Raw genomic sequence first — 12,139 nt, 5'->3', positions numbered from 1 at the left:
CTCCGTTGTAGTTAACGTGTTTGTGATTAGCAGCAATTAGGTGATTGTTGTGTTTAATCCGTGGTTAACTTGTTGTGATGCATTGATATTCGTGTATGATTGACCTGGGTTTGTTTATTTTAGTGATTTCATAAGATATGCATGATACTAATCTTAGTCGTCTATGATGCTTAACGGTACATCTTGTTTGTGCGATACTACCTTGTTGCATTCTTTGAGTGCGTATTTTGATATAGAGACATACTCATCCTCACATCTAGCGTGGAGGACAATTGCCGACAGATTTTGGGGTGACTCCTTCTCATGTACCGGACGTAGGTAAGATCTTCTACTTATGATGTCTTTTCGTATTCTGGACATTATGGATATTTATTAGACATATTTCAGTTCTTAGACGTGTTTCGGCACGATGACTTTCGGATTTTGGGGAATTTGTAATAGTTAGACTTCCGCACTTGTTTTAGTATTTTATGGCATGACTTACTCATTTTATTTGATGCGTGAATGAGTATAATCATTTGACTTGTTTAATATAAAATCAGACTTGAATGAATTGAGATCTTGTGTGTTGGTTCGCTCACTAGGATTTAGTTGGATGCCAGTCATGGCGGGTTGGGTGGTGACAAGACTTATCAGAAATCATTGGGACCTTATTATATCATGTTAGAGGTTAAGTGACTCAGATAAACTCATACCAATGTCAACACTTGTCAGAATTAGCTTATAAGTCAACATAGGGACCTTAGTGATATCATATTAGGTTAGAATGGGCAAATTTTGTTATTCAGAGTTACTGGTCATGCCATTTTATTCAACTAAGCCATATTTAGGTGTGAACTCGTACCTAGAGGGTTCAGACAATACAAACAGAGATTGACAATTCTACTATAGCTAGATGGAACACAGAGAAATGGGCTCATGTACCTAGTCCAACATTATAAACTCATTTCTTGATTGCCAGTTAACCTTAACAACATGTTCAAGTCATATAATGAAGCATGCACCATACTTAGCTAAGTTACCATGACTTAAATAGCAGATAAAGCATATGTTAAACTGATACCAGCAACAGATGCCCAACTAAAGCAGCATATAAAAACATACTTGCTTATACTAAGCTAATATAAAAGGGATTTCAACTGAAACAGCATACATGATTATACTAAGCTATCATATCAAACAAGATCTTAACTAGAAAGCATCTAAATAAGCATACATTATTACACTAAACCACTATAACAACAGTATCTTAACCAAACTAGCACATAAATAGGCATATAGAATTATGCTAAGCTATTATAACATGTCAACTAAATATAGCAATTAAATACATCCTAAGCATGCTTGAACTACTAATAGCAGATAATTAACTAACAACTAACTAAAGCATGGCAGAAAACGACAATCAAGACCAAACAGAAAGAAAAAAGCAACTAAAGGAAGAAAATTTACCTTTCTTTGGCACAGCCTAATCAAGAATGGACTTTGGAAGATAGTCTTGCTCCTCCACCCTCAGCCACACGCAAAGAACAATTAAAATTTGAACTAAAATTCGAATAGGTAAAGGTCTTAGCTAAAAAATAACCGAAACCCTAATTAATTCGATTTTTTTCGTGAGTATATCTGATATTCAGTATTCTGGAGGTGTGTAACAATGTGAATTGGGAGTTCTATTTATTGAACCCCAAAAATCTTAAACTCTAGCTCAAATTCGATGTGGGAGTCTTGCAATTTTGAGAATTGCATCTCTCAAGACTACATCTAACAGTTGAAATTCAAGCAAACAAATAAAGGGTCAGATTTGGACCCATATTGATCAATCCGCTTGGTTCTTCATGAACCAGTGAAAATCGCGGATTCAAAAGCACATACAACAAAACTAATTAAGGATTTCAGTCCATGACCGTTGCAAAGCACAGATAAAGCTAAGGAAAGGAGAAGTTATATCGTGTTTGGGTTGGTCATTAGTGGAAATAGTTGAGAAATGGCAGAGCAATAAATTTTCTTGCCATTCTCGGTCATACAACAGCCAAAACACCAACGCTGGCCCTTCTTTTTGCCATTTTCGGCATTGATGACGTCACGAGAGAAAGAAAAAGATTGAGGGGCAGCTAGGGTTTTCTCTCATCTGTGAGAGAGAAAAATTTTAAGGGCTCATTTGTTTTGTTGAGAAATGAAAATGAAAAGAGGGGTTATCCCCTTTAACACATATTTGGGCCGAGTCAGTCCTATCGGAGTGGGCTTGACCGAATTAAAAAGAAAATGGAGGGGTGGCTTTTATATATACACTCATATACATGATATACATGTATACACATATATACCTGTGTATATGTGCGTATATATATGGGAAGGGCTTAACACTTGTTTAAATAAATAGCCACAATTAAAGGAGTTAATTGATTAAAAAATCCTTAATCATGATTAATCAAAATGAAGGCACGGCTAACTATGTAAAACGATCAATTTGCAATTATAGCCTTTATTGAAATTAAACCATGGAATTGGCTATTTTCAATTATGGCCATATTTAGTTAAATCAAACAATTAAAGACTGAATATGCAGTAATGACCTCAACTGTCTTAAGCCATGAAGTTGGTTGTTCCAATTAAAGCCAGAATCAAACTATTCAAGCAATTAAAGGCTAATTTTGTAATAATGACCCCAATTGAACTTAAACCAAGGAAATTGGCTATTTCAATCAAAGCTAGAATTACCCAACAAATTGATTATTTCAATTATAGCTCTAATTAACCATATAGTAAGCAATTTGTGAAATTAACCACAATTAAACACTTCATTAATTATGATTAACTAAAAAAAAAAATTGCACAAATGCAAATTGGCTATGCAAAATTATGAATTGAGGGATAAAAATGATTAATTCCTTTAATTAATCAGATTTCTTGAATTAAACGGAGTAAAATATTTGCTAACTGATTTTCTGATAATTTTAACAATTAAATAAATAATTGTTTTAGATTATCTCTTGATTAAATTTGGCAAATGCTTCATATTAATTGTAAAAAATGTGTAAATTAATTTCTAAAATATTTATAATATTATTGAAGTTATTTGCCGGATGAAATAGCAAAATACTATCGATACAATTTTATAAAATCATTTTGACTTATAGAAACATACACATTTCACTCTGTTTGGTATCCAAGGAGCTTGGGTAATTAAAATAAATTATGGGAGGTCAAAATTTAAGTGTCAACACATATACTGCCAGAGCATTATAGAGGACTTGTTCATTTCTTCCAAAAAACAAAAAAAAAACACTCATCGGTCCTCTATGATACTCACACGGTATATTCATATACTATTAGGATATTATAGAAGACTGGTTTATTTCTTCGGGAAAAAAAAACCTCATCGGTCCTCTATGATACCTACACGGTATATTCATATACTGTCAGGGTATCATAGAGAGTTGGTTCATTTCTTAGGAAAAAAACACTCCTCAGTCCTCTATAATACCCACACAGTATATTCATATATTGCCAGGATATCATAGAGGACTGGTTCATTTCTTCGAGGAAAAAAAAAACACTCCTCGGTCCTCTATGATACCCACACGGTATATTCATATATTGCCAGGGTATCATAGAGGACTGGTTCATTTCTTCAAAAAAAAAAAAAAAAACACTCCTCGGTCCTCTATGATACCTACACAGTATATTCATATACTGTCATGGTATCATAGAGGACCGGTTCATTTCTTCGAGAAAAAAACACTCCTCAGTCCTCTATGATACCCACACGATATATTCATATACTGTCAGGGTACTATACAAGACTAGTTCATTTCTTCAAAGAAAACACTCCTCGGTCCTCTATGATACCCACACGGTATATTCATATACTGCCAGGGTATCATAGAGGACTGGTTCATTTCTTCGAAAAAAAACACTCCTCAGTCCTCTATGATACCCACACGGTATATTCATATACTGCCAGGGTATCATAAAGGACTGGTTCATTTCTTCGAAAGAAACACTCCTCCGTCCTCTATGATACCCACACGGTATATTCATATCTTTGCCAGGGTATCATAAAGGACTGGTTCATTTCTTCGAAAGAAACACTCCTCCGTCCTCTATGATACCCACACGGTATATTCATATACTACCAGGATATCATAAAGGACTGATTCATTTCTTAGAAAAAAACACTCATCGGTCCTTTATGATACCTACACGGTATATTCATATACTGCCAGGGTATCATAGAGGATTCATTTCTTCGGAAAAAAAAAAAAAACTCCCTGGTCTTCTATTATACCTACATGGTATATATCATATGCTATATACTGATAGAATATCATAGAGACTAATTCATTCCATAAACACTAAAAAAACACTTCTCAGTCATCTATGATACCCAAATTTTATATATCATATACTGACAGAGTATCATAAACATATACTGACAGAGTATCATAAATGACTAATTCATTTTTTAATAAAAAAACTCTCGTCTTTTATGATACCTACATGATATATATATATATATATATATATATATATATATATATATATATATATATATATATATATATATATATATATATATATATATATATATATATTCTTGACAAAGTATCATAAAGGACATGTTCATTCCTTCAAAAGAAAAAAAATTGATAAAAAATACGGCAAATAGAGTTTAAGCTTAATTTTGATATTTCAATTTTTATATCATTTTAGCGAGTCATATTTTGTGAAAATAAATTACAAAAAAACTTAAGTGATATAACTTTTGTTTCATTTGCAAAAGAAAGAAAATATTATTAAAATAGTTTTTATTTAATTTTTTCTATATTTTACTCGAAAACTACACAAAATACCCATCCATTCCTTATTAATTTAAGAAGGAAGAAGCGAAAAAAGTTGTCAAAAATGGATAATAATTCATTCAAATAATAGAATTATAGAAACCAAAAGAAAGAAAAAAAGAGAAACAAATTTGGTTGTTGCAATCAATATGGTCAAAAGAAAAAAATAATGTCAAAAAGCAGTAATTTGGCAATTACTTCCTTTTGTCATGGATAGAAGCAATTAAATAAAACTTAAGAGAATTATACTATATACAACGTACTTGGAATTGGAAAAGAAGAAACATAAAAATAAAGAAGAGGAACAAAAGCCTAATGAAGAGGGTGTCCCGATGGGTATCTCGGGTAATATCTTTTGACTGGATGGGTATTGGGGTAGTTAAAATACAAAGGGGTAAAGTCTGGTAAATAGATAGGTTTAAGTGGGTATTTCGTGTAGCTTTCCCTTATAAAAGGTCAAGGGCAATTTGCAAGGGGTGATGTTTAATTTTTGCCCCTCAAAATGGTGGTCTTTAACTTTTGCGCCTCACGAAATTACACCTAAGGCGGGGAATTTGCTCGGGGAGTAGGCTGTTGCAAATTTTGCGCTTAAGGCGAAATCTTGCGAAATACGCCTTGGAATTTTTTTTTTTTTTTTAAGTTGGGATTGACCGTAAGCTTCGGTATTATCACGAAGGAATAGCTTAAAAGACCGCAATTTGAAGGGCAAAAATCAAAGACCACCCCAAATGAAGGGCAATCTGCGCCAAAAAAAAAAAAATGTAACAATTTATAATAGTACCCTATTGGACTAGATACTGTTTAGGCCTCATACCTTTTCCCACGGCTTGCACGACTAAAATATATCACAAACGCTTTTATCCATCAAAATATTGATACATGATCCAAAAATGTTTTCAAAGAATATATTAATATCTTTTACAGAACATATTTTCCATGGGAACCATTTTTCTACCAAATATGCCCTTGTCAACAGTTAATATTTGCACTTCCTACCTCCAAAAATAATCACGGACTATAACATCTCAAATTCAATTTGAATTTTAGCAATTTCAACTTTTTAAGAAAAAATTTAAAATAATTTCCTTAGAACAAGATTACGCTAATCAATTTATATAAAATTTGGACTAAGATCTCAACCAACTTGAAACTTTTTAATTTGACTACATTGATAAAATCAGTTACGCATCTATAAACGTCATACACCTCTTCAAGTTTTTTATGTTCTACTCCAAAAGGAAGTACATTTTTATGTTTGAGTATCTAATATGGCTAGAAAAAGGCTTAGACATAATAGGAACTGTAGTGAAGATGTGAGAAACCCAATCCTAGGTAATAACAAGTTTATTTAAGAAAGCAGAAGAGTTTTCTACTCTATGTGATGTTGAAGTCACCATAGTTATTTTTAGCCCAGGGGAAATCCAACCCATTACTTGGCAATCTAAAGGTCTGGCTAAGGATGTAGTAATGAGGTATTTAAGTATTTCTGAAGACGAAAGGCTTAAAAAGTTAGTCAAACATGAAACCTATCTTCTAGAAAAAATGAATAAAAAAGAACAAATTAGCAAAATAGAGAAAATAAACGAGAAGGAAATGGAACTCCTCTTCAACCAAGTTGTGGAGGGAAGGAGTTTTTATGAGTTTGATACTAGACAAATTAAAGGTTTGTTAAAGTTATCTGCTTCTAAGATGGCTAAACTTGATGAAATAAAGAAAAGCTCATTCAAATCCTCCCGCCAATAACGAACATGTTACCCACCAGCAAGTTTAATAGAAGATTTGATGAATGACCGATGGTTTGTTGAGACTATGGCTACATTAGGGGATGGAAGCGGTACAGAGCCTACACCAACGGAGGGCGATGACACCAATGCTAAAGATGATGGAGATGCCAAGGACCTCGATTGAGAATGTAATAATTATGTTGTTCTAAGATTTTTTTTTTTTTCATGTTGAATTTCCATGGTGTTTGTCTTAATTTGTTGCATTTTTCTATACATTTCGTGTCATTGTACTTTTTTTTTCAATTATTTATGAAGGTTATTCAGTTTTGTCAGAAAAATGAACTAATGTTGTTCAGTCAATCAAGTTATTTGTGTCAAAATTTTAGACTATGTTTAATCTTTATTTTTAGCCATATGCATTATCTTTCTCTTTAGTTTAGCAACTTGTTTTACTTGATACAAAAGGTATTTCATGTGCATGTTAAAATTTAGGAATTTTTTCCCTACATATTTTATTTTTTTTAAAAGGCAAGGTCACTGGGTCCCACCCAGTGACTATTTTATTGATTAATCAAAATTCAACAAAACAAAATAGTCAACAAAAAAGAAAGCAAACAAACTTCCAACTTAGTAAAGTATAGTGCCGACGGAGATGGTATCTACACGCACTCCGAAGTCTCTCCGTCGGCTTGCTATCTATGAAATTGATCATTTTATGGGTGCAATTCCCTCTCGGTAAGCTTAGATCTTGACAATGTAAGCTTGAATTTAAAGGATGTTGATGTCTCGATGGATTTGCCCCAGTCTTCTACCTGTTGGAGCTGATGCTTCGCCTAACTGGTGTGTTGCTAAAAAAAAAAAAAAAAAGAAAAACCCCTGACTTCTCTCTTTCATCATTTCTGTTTTGAGATTCCGATTTGCTTGTTGTTGCTGGTGTTGTTTGTTTATGGTGTTGCTTTCACTGCTTGTATATGTCTGTTCCCTTCCCACCTTCGATTTTACCCAATCTAGGAGTGATTTGTCCATATTGAAATGATTCTTGCACAACCCTAGTTGAGTATAATCCAAATGTGTATATTCTCCATCTTGTGCATTTGTCGATGGTGGCCCGATTTGTACATGTATCGACTCTCTTGTGTAATTTCTGCTTGTTTTATATTAATTTCTCCTAATTTTTGGTCAAGGGAATGAGTACCAAATAGCACTAATACCACCCATTGTGCAACAACCAGGCAAATTAACATAAGACATAGGCAATGAATAGTAAGATTCTCATGTGTTTCCACCATGTTTGCAACATCTATGCAATCTACGAAGCCTGATTTATGCTTGTAAATGCTCTCCTGTGCAATTTGTGTTTGTTTCTTGTTAATTTCTCCTATTTTTTGCTCGTGGGAATGAGTACCAAAAAGTACTAATACTACCCATTTTGCTAAAACCGGATAAATTAACAAAGAACTTAGGAAATGAAAATCAAGCTTCCCATGTGTTTCCACCCTGTTTGCCCCTCTGTGCTATTCTTTGTCCTCCTTTGTGTTACAGAGCCTGTTGCACCTGCATCCAAAAATAAACAGTTAGAATAAAACTGATCCTCCATATTCTTCCCCCAAAGGGTTTGAATATGAGGATCTCTTCCTGATTTATCCTTTCTCCTTTCAATCATGTTCTGCTGCATTTCCTAATTCTCAGATAAGGTATTTCTAACTTATCACTGTTCACCAATTTCCTGCCATGAGTATCCATCTCCATGAAATTGGTAGCTACAAAATCTCCCTTGTTTAGAGCCAGATTAGCCAAATAATCAGCTACCTTATTCCCTTCTCTAAGAATATGATCCAACACTATTGTTTTTCCTTCCATGAGTCTCCAAATCTCTTCCTTTATATTAACAATTTGCCAAGGTACCTCCCAGACTCTTTGAATGATGTTTTTCAACAACAAAGAATGTCTTTCTAGCACTATCCTATCCATTTGATTGTCATCCAAGTATTTAAGAGCTTTGAATATGGCCATAGTCTGTGCTTAAGTGTTAGTACTCCATGAATCCACCATTTCTTGAGCTTGTGCTTGTAAAACATCTTCATCTCTCACACAAAATCCCTATGAACTTCTCCCAGGGTTCCCTCTAGATGCACCATCAGTATTAGCTTTAATCCATCCTCTATCAGGCATTTTCCACAAAACGGTGGTGGCTTTAATAGGTTGAGAATACCTATATAAAGTCTCCACTAAAGTATTCCACTTATATGGGGCATATTTGAAATTCTTCCTCCTCACCTGCATGAACATTATCAAAGTATGCAATACCTGATAAATCAACTTTTTAGTTGTCATTTTTCCTTCATGCCTTACTGTATTCCTCCTTTTCCAAATCTCCCAAAGTATAATTGCACGAACAACTTGGAATATATACTTGACTTCATATTTCACTGGAAGATCCCACCATTTGTTAATGACCTATATACTTGACTTCATATTTCACTGGAAGATCCCACCATTTGTTAATGACCTGAGTACTGTGTAGATTCTCAATGTCAATCCCAACTGGCCTACAAAAATGTTTCCAAATGATTTAAGCATTAGGCGCATGCAAAAAAACATGGGATATATCTTCAGTTTCAGGATTTTGGCAGCAAAAGCATCTTGATGGGAACTGAATTCCCCATTTTTTAAGCTTATCATCTAGTGGCAGTTTAAATTTCAAGAATCTCCACATAAAAAATGAGATTTTTACGGGAAGTCCCTTGATCCACATTCTTCTGTAAAACTTACCAGGTTCTTTTCTTTGTCAGGGTGGTTGGAAAGCTAACCCTACATTGAATTTTCCATTAGCTTCCAGTTTCCAATAGGCTTTGTCAACCTCTTTATGTTCTGCTGGGGGTGGAATATTTTCCAGAATGTGATTTACCAAATCTTCAGGTATAATTTCTCTCAACATATGTACATTCCACTGTCTCTCTTCTGCTACCTCTTTAACCAAAATAATAATTGGGTCCCACTCAAAGTCTGTTGGAATAACATGGTAAAGAGCTCCCAAGCCTGTCCAATTATCCATCCAAAAATAAGAGTTTCCTTGTTGTATTTTCCACCAAATCTCGTGTTGCATCTCTTCTCTAACTTTGAGCATTTTTTTCCATACATAAGTGCATGTATTCTTCTATGGAGCTGATGCTGCATGGAACTTCTTCAAATACTTATTACTCATAAAAGTCCTCCATAATGATTGCTTGGTCCTCATATTCCACCATAGTTTTACAAATAAAGCCTTGGAGACATCCTACAAGCTTCTGAAACCCATACCCCCTTCCTCTTGTGGATGACATAAAGTTGTCCAAGTAGCCCAGTGCTAACTAGAATTCCCCACTGAGTTACTCCAAAATAACTTAGCAAAAAGTCTATGAATCTGAGCTAATATCCCAGCAGGTAGATCACTAACTGATAAGAGATGTATGGGCATGCTTTGTAATACGTGTTTTAACAAAGTGGTTCTTCCTCCTACTGATAACAGTTTCCTAGTCCAAGAGCTAAGTCTGTTTTGCACTTTCTCCACTAACTCTTGATAATGTACATATTGTCTTCTAGCATAGAAAATAGAAACCCCTGGATATGTGAATGGAAATTCCTTTCTTGGAATCTGAGTCACATTATTCACTAGATCCGCAATGCCTTGTGCCACTGAATGATGCATATAAACAGCACTCTTCCCTTTGTTGATTTTCTGCCCACTGATCTGCTCATAGTCTGCCAAAGTCTCCATAATCAGCTTCATTGAGTATTCATCTGTAGAGGTGAATATAATTGTATCATCAGCATATGCCAAATAATTGACATATGGACTCCACTTTGGCATCCCAAATGCTTTGAATCTGTCTTTATTATGTAATGCATTTAGAGCCCTGGATAAGCATTCAGCTGCTAATATGAATAAAGTGGGAGATAAAGGATCTCCCTGTTTCACCCCTCTTGTAGATCTGAAAAAGCCATGTGGTTGCCCATTTATCAGAATTGAATACCAATTGTTAGATATAATCCTGAACACCATATCAATCAACCTTTCCCCAAATCCCATCTGCCGTAGGACTTTAGTCAAGAACAACTAAGATACCCTATCATATGCCTTTGCCGTATCAAGCTTGATAACCACATTAGCAGGCTTGCTCTGATTCTAATGTCATGAACAATTTCTTGCACTAACAGATTGTTTTCTACAATGCTTCTCTTCTTAACAAATCCAGATTGTTGAGGTGAAATAAGATCTGGTAACATCTTTACCATTCTATCATGGATTATCCTTGAAAGACCTTACTAGTAATGTTACTCAGACTTATGGGTCTTAAGTCTGAGAAAGTAGTAATCTCTTTCTTTTTTTGGAATAAGTACCAAATTGGGGGCAAGTAATATACCTGGTTAATTCATTTCCACAGAAGAATGCCCTCACCATCTAGGTCATTTCTTTGCCAATTGTATCCCAGCATGCTTGAAAGAATTTTCCGGTAAACCCATCAGGTCCTCCAGCACTATCTGCATTTAAGCCAAAAATTGCTCTTTTAACCTCTTCTTCCTCTGGCATTTCATGAATTCTTTCATTTTGTACCTCACTGATCATTTTAGGGATATTTTTTAACATCTGAAAATCAGTAGGAATGTTTTCTTCACTAAATTGACTTGTGAAGAAACTGATGGCCTCCCTTGCTATGTCTTCCTCTATCTCTAACCAGGCTCCCCCACTATTTTGAATTCTTTTAAGCTGCAACCTTCTTCTTTTTCCAGTGACATGAGCATGAAAAAACTTAGTATGTTTGTCTCCATCTTTAAACCACTGCATCTCTGCCTTTTGTTTCCAGAACTTTTCTTCAATAGCATAGAACTTTATCAACTCTGCCTGTACTTTTTGTAGTCTCTGTCTATTTAAACTAGTGGGATTTTGCTCAAATTCCTGTTCATGCACTTGCACCACCTCCTCTAATGTGGCAATTTTCCTAAATATATCCCCATAGGTCTCCTTGCTCCAAATAGAGAGGGACTTTCTCGCCTTCTTAAGCTTATTGTGAAAGTTAAAAAATGGATCAGAACTAAAATTTGAAGCCCAGTTATTTCTAACCACTTCCTGAAAAGTCTCATGCTCTACCTAGAAATTTAGGAATTTGAAAGACTTCTTGATTGATCTACTATCCTGTTTGAGACTTATCAATAAAGGAGAATGATCTGAACCTTGCTCGATTAAGTGTTCAACTTCTAAATTAGGATAAGTGCTCTGCAAGGCTAGATTCCCTAGGCATCTATCCGACCTTTTGAAAATGTAGGCCTCATCAGATCTCCCATTCCACCAAGTGTACATGCTCTTTGTGAAGCCAAGATCCACCAACTGGCTTGAATCAATGCAGTGTCTGAAATCTTAAGTCTTTGTATACTGAACTGGAAGCCCTGCATATTTCTCAGTAGCCTCTGTAATCACATTGAAATCTCCACCTTCCAGCCAGGGAAGATGCATATGTGTAGCAATATCATATAAATCATCCCATAATGCAATTCTAGTTCCTCTATCAATACTAGCATAGACTATAGTCATAATAA

Source organism: Lycium ferocissimum, chromosome 9, assembly GCF_029784015.1.
Source record: "Lycium ferocissimum isolate CSIRO_LF1 chromosome 9, AGI_CSIRO_Lferr_CH_V1, whole genome shotgun sequence".
NCBI lineage: Eukaryota > Viridiplantae > Streptophyta > Magnoliopsida > Solanales > Solanaceae > Lycium > Lycium ferocissimum.
Note: the sequence above shows the minus strand (reverse complement) of the source record.